The sequence below is a fragment of the Lygodium microphyllum genome, chromosome 26, assembly GCF_053477565.2.
Source record: "Lygodium microphyllum isolate KBCC chromosome 26, Lygodium_microphyllum_v1.1.10, whole genome shotgun sequence".
NCBI classification, from domain to species: Eukaryota; Viridiplantae; Streptophyta; class Polypodiopsida; order Schizaeales; family Lygodiaceae; genus Lygodium; species Lygodium microphyllum.
In genome coordinates, this window is record NC_141160.1 from 71,835,097 (window position 1) to 71,857,063 (window position 21,967).

The 21,967-nt window shown below is 40.2% G+C and overlaps 1 pseudogene; it reads right to left on the reverse strand.

The window, feature by feature from the left end:
* Positions 1 to 1,292: 1,292 nt before the first annotated feature.
* Positions 1,293 to 21,967, reverse strand: part of LOC148013396 (uncharacterized) — a 34,445-nt pseudogene continuing 13,770 nt past the window's right edge.

Sequence of the window (21,967 nt, forward strand, 5' to 3'; positions counted from 1 at the left end):
TAATAGGGAAAGGGAGAAAGAGAGGGAGAGGGAGAGGGAGGGAGAGGAAATGAGAGAGGGAGAGGAAGAGAGAAAAAACATTAAACATAATAGGGAAAGAGAGAAAGAGAGGGAGAGGAAGAGGGAGAGGATTGAGAGGAAAACATTAAACATAATAGGGAAAGAGAGATGGAGAGGAAGAGAGAAAAAACATTAAACATAATAGGGAAAGAGAGAAAGAGAGGGAGAGGGTGAGGGAGGGAGAGGAAGGAAAAAACATTAAACATAATAGGGAAAGAGAGAAAGAGAAGAAGAGTGAGAGGGAGGGAGAGAAAATGAGATAGGGAGAGGAAGAGAGAAAAGGAAATGAGAGAGGGAGAGGAGAGAGAAAAAACATTAAACATAATAGGGAAAGAGAGAAAGAGAGGGTGAGGGTGAGGGCGAGGGAGGGAGAAAGAGAAAGAGAGGGTGAGGGTGAGGGTGAGGGAGGGAGAGGAAATGAGAGAGGGAGAGGAGAGAGAAAAAACATTAAACATAATAGGAAAAGAGACACTACAACAAAAAGGCTCCATAGACGCGCTTGTGGACACGATATTTGAATTGTGTTTAAAAATGTCGGGCGCGTTTATTACCGTGTCTACTAGCGCGTCTAAAATTTCGCATCTATAAGCATGCTTATAGTGAAAACTACACGTGCATATAGGCACGAAAACAGACACAAATATAGATTCGTTGACACGCTCCGTAAATATATAATCATATTTATAAAAAAGTAGATATATTCAAATTCTGCGTCTATAGAGACGTGTAACTGCGTGTCTAAAAAGACGTGTACTCTGCAATTTTTTGAGACTTGATGATTATATATACGCATTTTTCCTACAATTTAGATGCGCAAAATAGAGTATGAAAAAAAACCAGAGAGCATGTAGCTTTGCAAGCCACATATGGTTTTGCAAGTCACATGTGCTCATATGTTTTTTTTCCCATCAAATTGTATGCTTAGGGAAAACAAAGAAAGATTATTATACTGAAAGCAAAAGAATTTGGAGAGCCAAAGTCCATATATTGATAATAATACATGATGAGCGTATTGTGCTGAAACATTTGTACATATTTCGAAGATTTTTGTACTGAAAACAAAACAATGTAGAACACAAAATTTCATACATAAAGATGAAACGTTTTTACATGACGAGTTCTAGCGCTTGCGACCTCAAGCATGGTCATGGTCGCAAGCACTAGCTGAAAGTAATACATATCAAAAATGAAATCTACAAGGCTAAGGGGAGGCATGCATGCACGGGGTTCCTCTACATCTCCTCAGAAGAGGCATCATTGTCGCTACTACCACCACTGCCGGTGCCAGGGCCGCTGTTGTTGCCGCCACCACTACTGCTAGTCTCCCCTTTGCTATCCTCGACTGCATTAGGGTTTGCCTACACAAAGGATTAAGGTATATAAATACCATTACAAATAATAAATTAGAGTTACATATACTTTTCATGTAAAAAATAAAACATACATCTTCTGGCTATGGAATCCTCATGGCACGATTGTATTACTCCTCCATGATCAGTCCCTCCTCGTAGAAATACTCCCAAGTGGACGCCCGACCTCGATGATAGCCTATCTCTCTAGGAGTAGGCATTCTACCAACGATATGATACTACAAAACAATTTTAACATATAACATATTAGAAAACACTACATAATGAATTGAAACAAATTACAAAATTTAATTAAAAAAAGAAATCAAATAATACTTACAAACTCAGCCTTCCATGACTCCCTGCCACCCGAACCATAATGCGACGATCCCATGGTTTCCATCTGGATACGTCGCGCCTCTGCATGCTGGCGACTTGTCCTTTTCTCTGTTGCTCTCTTCTTGGCCTCTTTCCACTCCCTGTGGTGCCAATTGGGTGGTTGGCCATATCTAGGGTGCCCCTGCTCTTGTCTCTGCAATGACTCCTGGCGCACGTCATAAGGTGAGACCTCTTGTTATGAAGCGCATCTCTCATCTTTGACCATCCCCAATCATCTGAGAATTGTGAATTCTCGGGATTAGGGTACCTTCTATGTACTGCCCTTAGCACCTCTTGCCACAAACCACTTTTTTGGTGCTTGAAGGGAATCATATAATCTTTGTATGTGGCATGTACGACACTCCTCAAGTAGGCTATCACTTCCCTCCCTTGAGGGTTATGAAAGATACCACCAATATCTGTGACAAAGTAGTATATTTGTGGAGGCTCACCTCTCTTATTTCCTGATGAGGGTGATCGAGAGTCACCTCCTAGGCAACACCCACAAAGCCCTCGACCTCCTTGTCCTCCCACATGACTCTTCCTCCTCCCTCGACGGGCACTACCTTCTATCTCATTCGATGCACATGCTTCTGTAGATGCACGTGCTTCGGCCGATCCATGTACTTCAACTGATCCCTGTGCATCAACTGATCTGTGTGTATGCATAGTGCATGGAGTACCTATTAGAGGTATACCAAGGTTTGGTGTTTGTGCAACAGTGCTAGGCAAAGATGTGATAGGTGTCCCAGACATGACACTAAAAACCTTCTCTACAGTGGGAGGGCAACCAAGATAACTGATCTACACAAGCAAAAATCCATTACTACAAAATCCGGAAGCTTTGAAAGATGCAGTTCTGTTTCACATCTGTTAGCGCGTCTATACCCGCGTCTACTCTACATTCTGGCACCAACAGATGCGAAAGCATAATACTAAACAAAAAAAAACTCATACCTTATCTCTAATTAGTTATGCCGATAGTGTGTCTATATACGTGTCTAAAAACGCGTCTAGACTGTTAGCCAGACACACCTACAGATGCGCAAAGTTAGACCATATTTTCAAAAACTGTTATAAAAAATGGCATGAAGCCTCCATAGATTGTCTGAAGCATGTAAAGAGAGAGAGAGAGAGAGAGAGAGAGAGAGAGAGACAAACAGACAAAGAGAAAGCAAAGAAGATTGAGAGAGAGAAGAAGAACTCACCTTCTTCGCTTGTTCCGACGGGTGGCGACTAGGTTACAAGCTCCTTGTGCTCCTCCTCCCTTCCCTTGGTAGGAATTGCTTGTTTCTTCTTCTCTTCCTTGCTGTTTGGCTCTTGTTCTTTACTCTGGCTCTTCCTTCCTCCTCTTTTTACTCTTATTTCCTTCCCTCATTGTCTTTATGAAGTGATAGATAGACATGATTAGTGATGTCGAGCTCGAACTGCAGAAAACATCCAAAAAACACACAAAAACACTGGTTTGAAAAGAAAGCCATAATTTTTTTTAAATAAATTAATATTCGCGTGGTGCATTTGTAAGTGCGTGTAATTGCGCGTCTATATGTGCAGATAAAACATATTACACGCGCTGATAGATGTGATTACAATTAAACTTATTAAAATGCTAGCTTATGGTTGTTTTTGGATCAACATGACTTTCCTAGTCTTTCAATATCAAAATGTTTGTCTCCATGTTGTAAGTATCAAAATATTTAGGGAATATGACATATATGCCAAATGAAATCATATATGTCCTTATGATTCAGGTGTAATTATGTTGTCATCTTTTACTAGTATGGGACACGCTGAGTCAACAAACAGTACATCCTCCAGTGAGGACGAGACATTGTGTCTTCATAATTGAGACGCATAGCTACGATGGAAAATCAAATGTATGTGTGATCGTTGTCGATGATATTTTTTTTGAGCACGTCGAATCACAATGTTACACCTTAGCATGTACAGAGAGTGGGACAAAAAAAAAGACCCAGTAATTTTTACTACTTTATTTGCACAAATGTTATTGGTCTATGTTGCTTCTTCACCATTAAACAAAACCTCATTTTTTTAATTGAGTAGGATGCGGTACCACATCCTCAAATGGTCCCTCTAGGGCATCGAGAGGCTACGAAGCGTCAATGTGAGGAGGCAGAGTCCTCAAGAAGAGTAGAGACTGATGGCGATGATAGCAGCCTTATTCAAATGCCCCATCAAGTTTTGGAGGAAGAGATTTTGGACAACATGGTGCACGATTTATTTTTCTATGAGGTTCGGGGGGAGGGCGCCACTAGAGAGATAGATGACCTGCTACACATAGCGTTGAAAACTCCATTGTACGAAGGTTGCACATACTCCGTTCTACGTGCATCTCTCGAGATACTGAACTTACAAACCATTTATGGATGGAGTAATGCTAGCTTGAATGCATTATTGAAGTATGTATCATTTGATATTAATTCATAAATGCTTCTAGACAATATTTGCAGTTTGTTAACTCTATTTGCACAATATATGCAGGTTATTGTCACAAATGCTTCCAAATGGAAATAAATTACCAACCAAGCAAGGCATTTCTTGACATCTCTTGGAGGTCTCGATTACATTAAAATCCATACATGTGTCAATGATTGCATCTTGTTTCGTGGGGATCATGCATCTGTACGACAGTGTCCTATTTGTGGTGAACTAAGATACAATTAGGAGATGACATCAATGGATGTGTCTCGTAAGGTTTTGCGATATTTTCCTATTATTTCACGTATTCAACTTATATTTAAGTGTGAATCTATTGTGAGACTCTTGTCATGGCATGCTAGTCACCATTCAAGTGATGGAAAGTGGAGAATTCCTTCAGACACACCAGCTTGGCAACACATAGACAATTTGTGGCCTACTTTCAAAGAAAAGCCCAGAAATTTGAGATTTGGTCTAAGATTAGATGGAATAAATCCATTTGGCATCAAAAGCACCTCATATAGTGTATGGCCAGTGGTATTGGTGAACTATAATATCCCTCCATCCATGGCAATAAAAAAAGGACACATAATGTTGCCCCTTTTGATTCCTGAAAAACACAAAGTAAAAAACATGGATGTTTACTTAGAGTCTTTGATCGAGGAGCTAGAAATGCTATGGAGAGGTATTGAGGTGCAAGATGTGAGTGCATCATTGTCCTCTAGAGATTTCACTTTAAAGGGCATGTTGTTGTGGACCATGCATGACTTTCTAGGCTATGGAGAGTGTTTAGGTAGTTGCGTACTCTATTTTATTCATTCTTACCCTTAATCAAATATATGCCATCATTAACCCACTTGTTTCTATAGATTTAACTACATCAGGATATCATGCATGTCCAATTTGCGGTCCCTCTCTGGTTTCTTCTAGACCGACACGCTTGAAGAAGGTTATCTATGACAATCATCATCATTTTCTTCCTATTGACCACCACAAATATGCACCCCCTACTAATGGAAGAGCTCCACAATCTCTGACCATTCAAGATTGGAAGGACACTTGGACATACGCCAATGATCATCCTCCACTTGGCATGAGTCGGTAACTAGTTTACTTCTTTTGTTTGTCTTTAAAGTACTCTCCATTATGAGAACAAGAAATAATATATTGTTTGTGCCTTAGATTCTCTATATTTTTTCATCTCCCATATTGGACTGAACTCAAGATCAATCACCTGTTGGACCCCATACATATATTCAAGAATGTTGCCTCTACATTATGGGATTACTTAATTGGGGCTTGTGATTTTGTCAATGCAAGGGAGGATTTACGTAGCATTGGATGTATGAGATGAGCTTGGCCATGCATCGGACCTAGAGGAAAGATCGAGTTACCGTGTGCACCTTGGATGTTGTCGAAGACTAAAGAAAAGATGGTGAAGCAGCAGATATGTAGCTTTCAAACTCCCACAGGACATATGAGATGCCTCAAGGGAGCCTTCATAAAGAAAAAGAAAAGAGGTGTGGAGCAACTATCCGGTTTGAAGTCTCACGATTGGCACAAAATGATTCAGGTAAGGATTTTCATAGCCATAAATATATTAATTAGTGGAGTAACTATGTAGACTAATTAACAATGTATGAATATTTACATACAGTTCATCCTTCCTATTAGCATATCCCATTGTGTTTCGAAAGATGTGCGTGATATCATTCACAAGATGGGTGAGCTCGCGAGGTATGTATACATTATACTTTTTTTTTAGTTTACATATTACATACATCATGTAGTAAACCCGCTTGAATTTATCGACAAAACTAATCACTGTTCTCGATTGCATGTTGGTAGATTTGTGAGTTTGAAAGAAATCGATCCAAATACGTTGCAAGAGGCTCGAGTATTGTCCATTGAGGTGGTTTGTTTGGTGGAGGAAACTTTTCCTCTCCATTTTGACTACTCAAGTACACTTACTCGTACATCTGATTGATGAGATCGCAATTTGTGGGGTAGTTCATGCAAGGTGGATGTTTTTTCTAGAGTGCTTTATGAAAACCCTAAAAGTTTTTGTAAGGAAAAATGCACGACCCGAGGAAGCATGGCTGAGGGTTAGTTACTGCAATCATCCCTTGTACAAATCTCTAAATATCTTACTAAAGTGGATCCCTCTTTACCACAACTATGGAAAGATGATGAAGATTTGAGGATGACCTCTATAATACCTCAAGGAAAAGGAAGGAGCAAAGTGCTAATGAAAGAGGAACTTCGTAAGTTAAATGTATTTTATGTGTTTAACAGCGAAGTAATGAGCAAATGGCTGACACTATATAAAGAAGCAAGGGTAAGGAGAGTAAGTGAAAGGCAAGCATTTTGTGCTAGACATGGATGTAATGTCCCATATCCAGAACATTTAAGTGCACTTCCACGTCATATTGATATAGATTGGCTACATGAAAAAATGGAGAAGATGGAAAAAGAGGAGGCGATGGATATAGCGCAAGAGGAGTGGGAATACGCACGAGGTTGCTTATCAAAGGTGAGACATACTTATAATTAAATTATCTTTAGTTATATATGATATAATAATTTCACATGTTTCATCTTTAACTAAATCATTAATATGATTTCAACAATGTACTACTAGTGCACATTGTTCAATGCTATTTGGTGTGAAGGCAAACATTTTCGAACTCAACGTATAGATGATAAGAGAAATATCCAAGATTGTGGTATCCTTGCAAACTTCTAGGATACAATGGCACCATGGAATGTTATTGTGGCTCGATCCAAGAAATTTTGAAGCTTTACTTTAGGTGATTTTTTATATATGTACTAGATGTGAAGTGGTTTAAAGAAGTAGTAAAAATGGATGAGCATTGCAAAATTAGACGTCATCCAACTGGTTTTGTAGTGATTGACTCTACAAAATTTCACCAAGGCAAGAATGACATATTCGTACTACCTCAACAATGCGAGCAGGTATATTAGAAGCTATTTATTTTGTTGAGATGACAAGCTCAACACATGCGGACATTGATGATGGACCGCTTGGTTAATGGGTCCACATGTCTACACTTAGCACGTCGGTGGTCATTATGACTCTCATATGGCCACTAACTCATTATTATTATATTCAGGTTGTTACACCTATTTACAACTGGTATAGTTATAGTGCCAATCGACTATTATAGTTAGTTATGCATTGTTTGACTTAGTAGGCCGCTTTATTTTATGTTGTATCTTATCTGTACTTTGTGTACATTGTAAAGTGTGTGGAAGAAGAAGAAGAAACCGGCAAGAAAACGTTTTTGGCCTCCATCTCTCTTCTTGTCTCTTGAGTGAGTTTATCCTTGTGTATTCTATGTGTGTTCGGCGCAGCATCTTGAGCAAGTCTCCCCACCACGCAATTCTTGACATGGTATCAGAGCCGCGCCACTGAGAGAGGCTGATTTCGAAGGCTGAAGTGAAGGAAAAGAAGCAAGGTTTGAGCAAGCAAGCCAAGGGTAAGAAGCTCTCCCATCCTTCCACTCTCTCTCTTGGATAGTACCTGTGGAGGCACCAGAAGCAGGGCAGAGCAAAAATCTCAGATTGCAGTGAGATTTGGTGTGTGTGAAGAGCGCTGTGTTTTCTACAGATAAACCCTTCAGGACTGGCCCGAAGTTATTTTGGGCATCTGAGGCCGTTTCAGGCCCCGTTTTAGAGCCGCAAGGTTGCAGACAACAGTTCGAGATACCCTGCAGTTTCAGTTGTGTCTGCCATCTACAGGTGCACAGGTTACAGATTTCAGATCTGTAAGTTCAAAGGTGTTTACCAGCAAATAAACACAAGGTTTATTTGCAAACTGGTTGTAATCGAGGGTTGCAGAATATTTGCTTGCTGTTTGGTATTAGTTTTGTGATAATGGCAGAGAACAGTGGAAACCCCATCATTGAGAAGCTCGACAAGAACAACTACCCTTCGTGGAAGTTCCGTGTCACGAACTTCCTTATTGGAAAAGGCCTCTACGAGTTTGTTTCAGGTGAAGAAAAGGAGCCGGAGGTGAGTGATCCTCCAACTGCAGAAGAGACAAAGGCACGAAAGAAATGGAATGCAAAAGACAAAAAGGTTACGTATTGGCTGTCTGCAGTAATTGACAATAATATACTGGGACATATTAGAAATGTATAGAATTCATATGTAGCTTGGATCATACTTGAAAGTATGTTTTCCGTAAATACAAAGGCACGAAAGATTCAACTCAAGCAAGAGTTGAATACATTGAAGAAAGAGAAGATGTCTATCAATGACTATGCACTGAAGGTAAGGAGCATTGTAGATACCTTGGTAGCGATTGATGCAATGCCCGATGATGATGATTTGGTGTCATCTACCTTGGGTGGACTTAACAATGAAAAGACTTGGAAGTCTTTTGTAACTTCTGTATATATCAGAAAGCCATTTCCAGATTTCGATGAGTTGGTCTCCCTTATGATCACTGAAGAGATCAACATGCAGAGTGAGACATCTGAAAGAAGTGGTGAATAGGTCCAAGCTTTCTACTCTAGTTCAGGAAGGGGACGTGGCAGGTTCTCTTCAAGAGGTCGTGGTACACGACGTGGTAGTGACAACCAGCAAAACAAATTGAATCAACAATTTGGCGATATGCAGGTTTCAGGAGGTCGTGGTAACTTTAGAGGCAAGGGGGGCTTTAGAGGAAGAGGTGGATGGCAGAACAGAGGTTCTAACAACTCTGGTATTGTGTGTCACTACTGTGGCAAAACAGGCCATATTGCAGCCCAATGTTATGCTAAGAAAGATGATATTCGCAGTGGTAAGTTGCAGCAAGGAAACTATGCATCGTCTTCACAACGGAATGAAGACAAAAATGAACGTTTGTTTGTTATGCAGCATATGCTGAATGCTGTTACAGGAAAGGGAACACATGATGATGTTTGGTATGTTGATTCAGGTGCATCCAATCATATGACCAGCCATGCAAAAATGGTTTGGAGAGATGCAAGATTTGTAAAATGCAGGTTATGTGCAGATGGGTGATGATTCATGCCACCCAATTTCACACATTGAAAAAGTTCCCTTGTCCTTGCATGATGGTAAGACAAAGAGTCTTTCAGATGTATTACATGTGCCATCTATTACAAAGAACTTGGTGTCAATCGGTCAAATGGTAGAGCAAGGGCTGCAAGTCAGATTTAATGCAAACGGGTGCTTTGTAGAAGACTTCAATGACAAGTGCAGGTTGGTAGCAAAGGGAAGTAGAGTTGGACGTATGTTTACTCTGGATGCTGGAATTCCTACTATGAATACTGCTATGTATGCTAAAGGAAAAGGTGTTGTTGCAGATATTGAAATTTGGCACAAACACATTGGACATGCAAATATACAAAGGCTGAAATTAATGCAGTCCAAAGGGTTAGGTTTGCCTACATTTAGAGTTGCAGAATTTCATAAGGTATGCGAAGCATGTCAGTTTGGTAAGCAGGCAAGACAACCCTTTTCACATAACAGAGATGTAAGCAGAAATATCCTTGATGTTTTGCATACAAATATTTGGGGGCCTACACAAAATGTATCTCTTGGAGGCAGTTCATACTTTGTCACATTCATTGATGATTGTCAGAAAGCTGTGGGTATGTTTTATGAAGGAAAAGAGTGAAGCGTTTGAGCACTTTAGAACTTTCAAGGCTGCAGTTGAAAGAGAAACATGCTTGAAAGTAAAGTGCTTGAGGTCAGATGGAGGGGGAGAGTACCTCCCGAATGAGTTCAGTGATTTTCTGAGGTCTCATGGGATAAAGAGACAGTTCACATGCAGGTATATCCCACAGCAAAATGGTGTTGCAAAAAGGAAAAACAGGCATATTTCAGAAGTTACATGTGCCTTGATGGCTGAAAAGAATATGCCTAATCATTTTTTATCTGAGGCTGTTCATATTGCTGTTTATATTATGAACAGAACTCCCACAGCTTCAGTTCATGGGATGACTCCTGAAGAATTTTTTACTGGCAAGAAGCCTGATGTATCGCACTTGAAGATATTTGGCTGTGTTGCATATGTTTATGTGTCAGATGAGCTACAGAAGAAGCTTGATCCAAAGGCAGAAAAATGTGTCTTTATTGGATACTCTTTAGAGCAGAAAGGGTATCGCTGTTATAACCCTGTCACATGTAAGTTCAGAGTGAGCAGTTGGTATGCATCTAGTGGTGATGCATTTGATGATGATGATGATCACGACACTCATGTGCAGCCTAAAAAGCAAGAATCATGGACTCTTAGTGGACCAGAGACATCATATGGTAGTCCATGATCTGGGAGACTAAGGAGTAGCTCTACATCTTCAGGTGCATCTAGTAGCACTACACGTAAAGACAAATGAAAGAATAAAGTGTCAGATGGCATTGATGTAGTTCTTGATGGAGACTCCAGTAGCTCAGAGAGCTTAGATGATGAGCTTAGTATTCCTTCTATCAGGACACCAGGTGTATAGAGAGCTCATAATAATGTAAAGGCTCCATTGAGTGATCCAGTGGTACGCAGATCTAACAGGGTCAGATACCCTATTAAAAGATTTGGTTTTGAAGGTTATACAGCTCACCATTATGCTTATATGGTGAAACTAGTTGAGGATGTTGAGCCCACTTGTTTTGAGGATGCTGTTAGTCATACTCATTGGGATACAACAATGGATGAGGAGATGGCTGCATTAGAGGCCAATAAGACTTGGGATCTAGTATCATTGCCGAAGGGCAAGAAAGCTATTAGATGTAAGTGGGTTTATAAGATTAAGCACAATGCAGATAGTTCTATTAGTAGGAACAAAGTTAGGTTGGTTGCAAAAGGCTATGCCTAGACATATGGCATAGATTATGAAGAAACCTTCAGTCCAGTTGCTAGGATGGCAACTGTCAGATGTGTGATTTCTTTGGCAACAGCCAAAGGTTGGAGATTGCAGTAAATGGATGTGAAGAATGCCTTCTTGCATGGTAATTTGCAGGAAGAAGTGTATATAGATCAACCAGCAAGTTATGAAGATTTAGAGCATCCCACTTATGTGTGCAGGTTGAAGAAGGCGCTCTATGGACTCAAGCAAGCACCTAGAGCATAGTCTGACAAGATCAGAGAGTATCTTGTCAATATTGGCTTTTATGTTTCTGATGCTAATCACTCACTTTATGTGAGAAAGGGAGATGCAGGTTTGGTCATCATAGTCATCTATGTGGATGACTTGATTATTACAGGTGATAGTGATAGTGGGATTGCTGAAGTCAAGGACTTTTTGAAGAAGAAGTTTGAGATGAAGGATTTAGGTGAGCTAAGGTACTTCCTTGGCATTGAGGTGATCAGATGTGATGATGGTATATGGCTGTCCCAAAGACAATATGGCTTGGATATGTTGTCCAAGTATGGTATGACAGCATGCAAACCACTTTCAGTCCCATTGGAGCAGAATGTAAAGTTGAGTGCTGATGTTGGGGATGAGATAGAAGACCCTACTATGTTCAGGAGGATAGTGGGGAGTTTGATCTACATGACCATTACAAGGCCAGACTTGAGCTACGCTGTTGGTCTTGTGAGTCAGTTTATGCAAGTACCTAGAGAGCCCCATTTGGATGCAGTCAGACGCATATTGAGATATGTGAAGTCCACATTACATTATGGACTTTTCTATGAGGTAGGTACAGATGTACAGGTGTTTGGATATACATATGCAGATTGGGCTAGTAGTATGTCTGATAGAAGATCTACCAGCGGATACATGTTCTTTCTTGGTAGTGCAGTAGTTACTTGGAGCAGCAAAAAGCAACCTACAGTTGCTTTGTCGAGTACAGAGGCTGAGTATAGAGGTGCTGCACTGTAGCAACATGTGAGGTAGTATGGCTACAAAAGCTATTGGTTGATTTAGATGTGCAGGTGGAATGTCCAGTTGTCATTTATTGTGACAACATGAGCAATATACAGTTGGCTAGGAACCATGTGCTCCATGCCAGGACAAAACATATTGAGATACACTACCACTTTGTGAGAGAGAAGGTACTAGTACGTGAGATTGACTTGGTGTATGTCAATACACAGGATCATATAGCTGACATCTTTACGAAGGAATTGGGTACAGAGAAGCTTCAAAAGTTTCGAAGCTTACTTGGAGTTGCAGAGATGCAGTTGAGCTTGAGGGAGAGTGTTGAGATGACAAGCTCAACACATGCGGACATTGATGATGAACCGTCTGGTTAGATGGGTCCACACGTCTACACTTAGCACGTCGGTGGTCATTATGGCTCTCACATGGCCACTGACTCATTACTTATTATATTCAGGTTGTTATACCTATTTACAACTGGCATAGTTATAGCGCCAGTCGACTAGTGTAGTCGGTTATACATTGTTTGACTTAGTAGGCCACTTTCTTTTATGTTGTATCTTATCTATACTTTGTGTACATTGTAAAGTATATGGAAGAAGAAGAAGAAACCAGCAAGAAAACATTTTTGGCCTCCATCTCTCTTCTTGTCTCTTGAGTGAGCTTCTCCTTGTGCATTCTGTGTGTGTTCGGCGCAGCATCTTGAGCAAGTCCCCCCACCACGCGATTCTTGACATATTTTCATATATATTACTTCTTGAAATATTCTCATAATACAATAAATATCTAATTTACTTACATCACCCAATGGTAAACAATAACTGATGGTGGCACGTCATTCCCATATCTAATCATTCAAAACCAATATATGGTAATGCTACCAACATAGAGATAGTTGATGACAATCCAACAATCAATGATTATGTACATGATGATGCAATGATTGATGATATACATGATGCAGTGCAAGATGATCCCCGTGAGGATATTCAAGGAAGTGCAGAGGAGGATAATAATATGGTTACAGATGATGATGATGAAAGTGAGCATAGCAATACATCTGACAGTAAGATAGACTTATTTGTTTCATTGCCTATTGGTAACATAGACCTAGAGGTAGATAGTCTAGCAAGGGCCGATCTCATTGAAGATGAGATTGATCATTCATTGTAGCATATAATTAGCTTTGAATGATTGGATGCATATTTGTAATACTCAGAAACAACTAAAATATCAATTAATAGCCGTTTACTTTTGTGATACATATAACGTTTGTTGTGTTATAGTATTAGAATTGAATGCGCACATCCAAAGAACAATGCACCAAGATGCACAAAGAAGTACAATTGGGTAAGCTATATTAGACCACAAAGAAGTAAAGTTGGTAATGTATTCTAAAAAATACTAGGTGTTAAGATGTTTGATCATATTTAGGGACTTTATGAGAAATGAAAAACCTGTGCGTTTATTTTTGCATCTATAAGCGCATTTAAAAACGCGGGTATATAGATGCGTTTTTCGCGTCTATATACTAGTGCCAATAGATGTGCTGATAAACGCGTCCGCTATTTCGCGTGTACAGTGCGCGCCTATAGGCCTTTTCTCTTGTAGTGAGAGAAAGAGAGGGAGAGGGTAAGGGAGGGAGAGGAAATGAGAGAGGGAGAGGAAGAGAGAAAAGGAAATGAGAGGGGGAGAGGAGATAAGCAAAAAAACATTAAACATAATAGGGAAAGAGAGAAAGAGAGGGTGAGGGTGAGGGAGGGAGAGGAAATGAGAGAGAGAGAGAGGAGATACGAGAAAAAACATTAAACATAATAGGGAAAGAGAGAAAGAGAAGGAGAGGGTGAGGGAGGGAGAGGAAGAGAGAAAAGAAAAGAAAGAACGAGAGAGAGAGAGCGAAAATATTAAAAATAATAGGAAAATAGAGAAAGAGAGGGAGAGGGAGGGAGAGAGAGAAACAGGGAGAGGTTGTTGTTTTCTTTTTTGTTGTTGTTGTAGTAGTAGTAGTTTTTTTTTTCTTTTCTTGTTTATTATTGTTTAGTTTTCTTATTTTTTGTAGTAGTAGTAGTAGTAGTTTTTTCTTCTTTTCTTGTTTATTGTTGTAGTAGTAGTAGTAGTTGTTTGTTTTTTTCTTCTTCTTCTTCTTTTCTTGTTTATTATATTGGTAGTGGTGGTTGTGGTTGTGGTTGTGGTCGTGGTCGTGGTCATGTAGTAGTAGTAGTTATTGTTGTTGTTTTTTCTTCTTTTCTTGTTTATTATAGTGATAGTGATAGTGATAGTGATAGTGATAGTGATAGTGGTCGTGGTCGTGGTCGTGGTCGTGGTCGTGGTCGTGGTCGTGGTCGTGGTCGTGGTCGTGGTCGTGGTCGTGGTCGTGGTCGTGGTTGTAGTCTAGTCGTGGTCGTGGTCGTGGTCGTGGTCGTGGTTGTGGTCATGGTTGTGGTCATGATCATGGTCGTGGTTGTGGTCATGGTCGTGGTCGTAGTTGCAGTCATAGTCGTAGTCGTGATCATAGTCGTAGTCATCGTAGTCGTGGTTGTAGTAGTAGTAGTAGTGGTTTTCTTGTTTGTTGTTGTTGTTGTTGTAGTAGTAGTAGTAATGGTTTTTTTTGTTTTCTTATTTATTGTTGTCTAGTTTTCTTATTTGTTGTTGTTGTTGTTGTAGTGGTAGTAATAGTAGTTTTTTTTTTTATTTTCTTGTTTGTTGCAGTAGCAGTAGCAGCAGCAACAGCAACAGCAGCAGCAGTAGTAGAGAGAGAGATATGTTTTGTTAAAGAAAATGAGAGAGGGGGAGAAAGAGAAAAAAGAAGGAATGAGAGAGAGGGAATAAACATACATCATAATAAAGAAAGAGAAAAAGAGAGAGAGACGGAAGGAGAGGAGATAATGAATGGATAAAAAACAAAGAGAGAGTGGTGGTGAGGTCCGGTGCAACACCATGAGACGGGAAACACTTCGACATGCGTTAATTTGTGGGTGGGTGGGTGGAGACTTTACATACGTTAATTTTTGCTGAGTTACAAGAGAAGAAATCCCTTCTTAAACAATTTAAGAAAGAAAAAAAGAATGATAACAAAAACAAATTGTTTGTCGTAACGTAGACAAAATGAAAAACGATGAAGGTCTTGATGTTCAAGATCGCGAGACGTATCTTAATCAACGTGTCCCATGTCCTTGCTCTCAATGCAAGCTGGCAATTAGATGAAAATGTCGATTGTCTATAGAACACATACGACGCTTCGGCGAGTTTCAATCCGAGATCATTGATCAGGCGATCTTGGATTTTTAGCAAACGGTAAGAAAAGTTAATATCAATCATGCATTGTACTCGCAAGCTAATTGAATGCCATATACAATAAGATTGGGTCTGGTTGCCAAATTTTCTATACAGAGAGGTGACGTCTCATCCCAAGGAGGAGTGCACCCTTTGTGGCCAATTAGAAGAGTTCGTGGGTGTGCTATGGATGGAGTGCCTGAGCCAATCCACCACTTGGAAGGTACTACCCAATCTATACCGTCAATACTAGAGGAGACAAGCAACCTTCCAGACTTACCTAAAATCTTGGAAAGTGAGATGGAGGCAATGATCGATGCATTGATTCCCATGGATGTCGAGACTTCTGATTCACTTAGAGAGGAAGCATCCATACCATTATATGATGGGTGCCAAGTATCTCGCCTGAAGACACTGCTTGCACTCCTAAGTGTGCAAGCAAAATACGGGTGGAGCGATGCGAGTGTGACCGAGCTGTTCAGGTACCTTGTACGTACGCATCGTTGATTTCTTTTCGGCACTATCATTAAAAACAATTATGCTTTTTCAAGGTGTTTTATGATATTTTTTAGGTTACTAAAATATCATATATTACCACCTATAAATACCATGCTTGAGTCTCGTGATGATGCACGACATGTTTTACAAAAGCTTGGCATGGACTACAATAGCATCCATGCATGTATCAACGATTGCATACTATTTCAAGGAGAATACGAGACTATGGAGACATGTTCAAAGTGTGGTGCTCACAAGTATCGACAGGACTTGCAAGGGCAAACCATCCCTTAAAAAGTTCTTAGACACTTTTCGCTTATCCCCCGCATAAACCACATTTTTCGTACATCCGGCATGGCGAGCTTGACAACGTGGCATGTGCAGAATAGGTCCACAGATGGAGTTCAATGAATATCAGCAGATTCATGTGCATGGATCCACATTGACTCTACCTTCCCAGGCTTTGCCCGAGAGCTAAGGAATCTTCGGCTCGGTCTTGCAATGGATGGCATGAACCCATTCGTTCTGCGCTCAACTTCTTACAATGTGTGGCCTATAGTCCTTGTCAACTACAATATCCCTCCATGGCTTTCTACGAAGAAAGAACATCTCATCCTTAGCTTACTCATCCCCGGCCGCTACAAAGTCAAAATTATGGACATGTATCTTCGTCCATTAGTCGATGAGCTTAAGATTTTGTGGGAGGAGGGGGTCACCATGCAAGATACGAGCAAGCGTGATGGTTGACGATCCGCCAATATTCGATCCATTCTCATGTGGATGATGCATGACTTTCTAGGATTCGGAGAGTGCTCAGGTAAATAGGCTTCTGTTCTCGTTGGTAATATCTATCATAGCTCGTTCAAGTTTATATTCACTAGATAGAGGTGTTGGGACAGATTTGGTTACCTCAGGTTGTCATGCATGTCCATTGTGTGGGCCACAGTTAGACTCTCGAAGGTCACGAACCATGAAGAAGATGGTATATCAAGGACACACCACTTTCTTGCTAGAGGGTCATGAACTCAGGGAAGGTTTTCTTGGAGAACCTCCAACACGTATGAATGCCCAAAGCTTGTACGAGCTGAAAATGGTCCACACGGAGTCACATCCAAACGGAATGCGACGGTTCTCAGTTTTCTATGAGTTGCCATATTAGACCCACTTACAGATCAACCACTTGTTGAATCACATGCATATTTTCAAGAACGTGGGCAGCTTGCTATGGGATCACATCACAGGAAAGAGAGACACTGTAGGGACACGAATGGATTTGAATGAGGTAGGCAAGATGGAGGTGCTTTGGCCGCAGTCGAGTGCTGATAGTTGCATGCATCTACCTCGCACTCCTTGGGTTTTGTCCACTAAAGAAGAGCGCATTGTGAAGAAAATAGTCAAGTCTATCCGCACTTCGACGGGTATGATGCATTCTCTCAGGTCTACGTTTTCTAAAGATGACCAATTACCAGGGCTAAAATCCCATGATTGGAATAAGATATGTCAGGGTTCTACTACAAATGGATTGTAAGAGTGGCATGTGCATTTTACTATTTGGAGTGTAGTCATTGTTCATAATGCTTTCTCATTTGTGGCAGTTTGTACTACCGATCGCGATCATAGGATGTCTTACTCCAGAAATACACGGGGCCATTTACAGATTGTCGGCTTTAGTATAATGGATCTCATAGAAGGAGATTAAGACGTCCTCTATTGAATCCATGAGGTGGAGAGCAGTGAAGACGGTCTATCTCTTTGAGAAATACCTGCCTACCAACATGCTCACTATACAAATCCACCTTCTTGTGCATCTTGTAGATGAAGTGGAGATTGCTAGACCTGTCCATACGCGATGGATGTTCTTCTTGGAGCACTTCATGAAAACCCTGAAAGGCTTTGTGCGACAATGAGCTCGGCCAGAAAGTAGCATGGCTGAAGGTTGGTTGGTGTCTAAGGTGCTAGTGCATATTTCACAATCGCTATCAACGGTGGATCGAGACAACAATATGCTATGTTCCCTGAAGGACGATGATAGACTGACCGGAGATGTGGTGGTTGGAAATGGGGTAGAAAAAAGAATGGATGTTGCAATGGAGAAGAAAGTGAATCGCTTTTGTATGTTGCACCATGCCTCTAAGGAGACGTGGCTTGCCAGATACCAGCAAGCTAGGCAAGATCGAGAGGAAGCGCGGTCTGAGTTTCGATATAGTATGCGCCATCGACTGATTCAATATCCCAAGGGCATGGAGGAGATGCTGTGGTTTATGTCAACATGATGGTTGCATGGAGCTTTGACTGCAGCATCTTGCGAAGGGGCAGAGGTCTCAACTAAGGAGTTGGAATTCTCGAGGGGATGTAGTCCAAAGGTGATGACGTGTTTAGTATTTTTCGTATCTATATTTTATATGCGACAACTAATTGAGTGTTTCAATGTACAGTACAAAATATATAGTGCAGTGTGGTCATGCAGACGTCATTTTCGCATGGAGCGTATTGACAAAATGCGCTCCATAACAGACTGTGGTATCATGGCAAGGTTCGAGCAAGAGAGCCTACGACGAGCAACGGATCCTAACACGGTTATAGATGAGATTGAGTATTTTGGGAACTTGCAAAGTATTGTTATGGTGGATTACCATAGCTTCTCCATGATACTATTCGATGTGCAGTGGTTCAAAGTGGTACAAGGAGCTGGAGCAATAGTTCGACGAGGTCTATCTGGATTTCTCGAAATAGATTCCAAAAAAAAATGGACGGATTTGTGTGACATCTTTGTGTTGCCGGCCCATTATGAACAGGTGCATGAACTCATTTGTTTGTTAATTATATTACAACGTGGTACATGTCACAATAGTTAAATCTCTCTTATACGTGTTTGTGAATATGTAATCTTCTATCCAAACCCTCGACAACCTCGATGGTGGTATGTTATACCTTCAGCTCCCCGAAGTGCGAGAGTATATGATCAAAGCGATGTTCCGAGCATAGATGAGGACAATATGCAAATAGAGGGGTCGATATTGCAAGGAATGGAGGCCACCGAAAGCTTGGAGCATGTAAAGGAGCCAGCATCGGATAACAAGGATGGAAATATAGGAGTCCAAGATGAGAACGAGGTGGACTCGTCCTTTTGTGGTCACATGTCTATCGACCTTCCAGTTTATGCCGAGTTGTGTTAGGAGATTGACATGGGACCATAGGATACTTATACTTGGAGCATCCACTTACTCAGTTCATTGACTAATCGCTTATAAGGGTATATAAGATATGCATTTTAAGTAAGATCATTTTTTAAAGATTTATATTACCGTGCTTTGTATGATTTAAATTGATTATGCTAACATCATTTTTTATATGTGCATGTGACCTTTGTGGATACTTAGATCATCAAGATGAGTACAAGGATGAGCGATGAGGAGTTGCAAGATATCTTCACGCACATGTCTCCAGATCAGATAGCGAGATTCAGAGACATGGCAGACTAGGAGCTGTCTCAGACATCGTTAGACCACTCTATTAGATCTACTTCGGTGCAATCACATGCTTTAGCTTCGAGCAGACGAGGTCAACCCTCCAGACTTGGGCCAGAGGGAGGGAGTGCTTAAGGGTGAGGGGGATGCTATAGAGATACGGATGCAGTGAGCCCGCGGTCGGCTCGGGATACAGATGCTACTCCCCACTCTTGTGGCAGTTCTAGAAAGCGTGGCTCAGGTGGTTGCTGTGGAGGCACGGATGCAGTGTCTCCATCTCGTCGTTCTACTGGAGTTGTATCACCTCCAGGATTTGTCACACTTGTGGAGATGTCTACTCCAGTTACTCTGGCTTTTGCTCAGCTATCCATAGGTGGCACCCCTATGGGTACTACACCGATAGATACTACCCCGGTCGGTACACGAGATATTGTATAATTTTTATTATCTTTATCTTTATTATAATTATTTCACTTTAAGTTTCTTAGGTATATTTACATTTCATTATATTTTCTCTAAAATTTTAGGATACAAGTGATGAGGTGTATTATCCACAACTTATGGTGGAATAACAATGTATCTTTTCTAAGAATAGTGCAACACATGTATGTACATCGTTCACTTATTTAAATATTTTAATATTTGGAGTTTTTAGTTTTTGATATTGACTTCAATTTTCTTGCTTGTACTAGTTGGAATCTCACAATGATGGTCTGCCTCTTGTTTCAATTTATGCTTCCAACACAATATTAGTGAGTTTGGGAATCTCTCAATTCCCATTTTTTGAATATTAAAAAGGTGGCACCCCAATAACATGCCCATAAGTTTCTCAAAACCATATGATGTGACCTATAATTGGAAATTGCTTGAAAAATGGAATCTATTGAGCTATAAAATGCTCGATTTGGAGTTATACTATTCAAGTTATGACAAATCCAAAGATTTGACCACGTGTCCCAAATTTATGGCAAATTTCCATATTCTCCAATATGGTGTTTTTCAAAAAATATCAAAAAAATAATGAAATGGTTAGTATACCTTGGTTTGTAGTCTTTTTCCATTTGATTGTCTCTAACACGTAACCTATGTTTCAGGACTATTTAAACTCAGATCATAGTTTTATGGAGCTACTACAAGGAATTCCATCTGTATAAGGAATATATACATATATTCTTAATTTTTGTATACTTTTAAATTAAAAGATATTCCATTTTAAGTTTTACTTTTCTTGTATTATAGGGTTCATGTAGTAGTGAACACTCTCTTCCACAAGATATGATCCAAGATCCTAAGGAGGTTGAAGTAGCACGGAAAAGTCTTCGTGTATGAAAGGTATGCTTAGTCATCTCTTGATATTTTATTTTAATATATGCATTTAATAAATTATATCTAATTACAAACTTATTGTGATAAGATGACCGAGAAAATGTAGCAAAGCAAGCAACAACAAAAGGAGAGTAAGGGCAAAAATAAAAAATTATCTAAGGTACTTCTTTGCATTTTTTAAAACTAAATGTGACATAATTTAATTTTGTTAACTTTATTTTCTTGTCTATACTATAGGCTCTCGACCATGTTGAGTCATCAAAAAGTGTGGATCCTTCTAATATAGAATTGCCATCAAGAACTTCATCGGTAACTCAATGTTATTAAATATTAAGACAATAGAGTAGCTAATTAACTTATGATGTAGTAGCACACTAATCTATGTTGTATTTCTAAAATGCAGGTTGTTAATGCATTTGAAGAGGTTTGTGTGTTGGGAATCAACTAGCTTCCTCTTGATGTTTACCCTAAGCTCCTCTTTTGTATATTAGGGACGAACAACTTCTTGTTGTCAAGACTCCACCAACTACTACAAGCTTGGTCCATGATACCTTTTAGCTCCTCTACTACAAGCTGCTTGCTCCTTTTCTTATTTGATCTATGAGAGAGAGAAAGAGAAAATCATTGCAACTTTGTTAGATGACAAAGAGTCAAGAGCTTCAAAATTCAAAATTTTAGGTTCGATAAGAGGCTACAAGTTTGGGGGGTTTCTAGAGGTTTGGAATACTAGACTCCTCTCCAATAGCTTTTTTTGCAAAACAATAATAATTTGCTTCTTTCTTCCCTCAATTCTCTTTCTTTTATCCTCTCTCTATTTGTCCTCTTTCTCTCTCTTATTTTATCTTCTCTCTCTCTCTCTCCCCTTGATTGTGGGAGAAATTTTTAAAAAATATGATTTAAACTACATTTGTCACTAATTAAACCAAAAAGGGCCACTAATTAAATAGAATTTTTCTCTCCCTAAAGAGTAATTATACTAATTAAACAAATCTCTCTCTCTCTCTCTCTCTCTCTCTCTCTCTCTCTCTCTCTCTCTCTCTCTCTCTCTCTCTCTCTCTCTCTCTCTCTTGTTGGCACTGTTGTGACCATCTACCCGCCCTGAACGCCGCCCAGCAAGTGCCACTGTGGTACTCGTGTCAGCTCAGGTCGTCCTTGCCATTTGCTCCTCATATCAATGCCTGCTACCTGCTAGTATGCATGTTGCATGAGCTCACTCGCCCGAGCTATTCAACTGCGCCATCCGGCACACACTCGAGTGGGCTAACCGTTATCTACCCCTGCTTCTCGATTGGTCCTCTAGTCCCTCGCCCATGCACCATACTGTTCA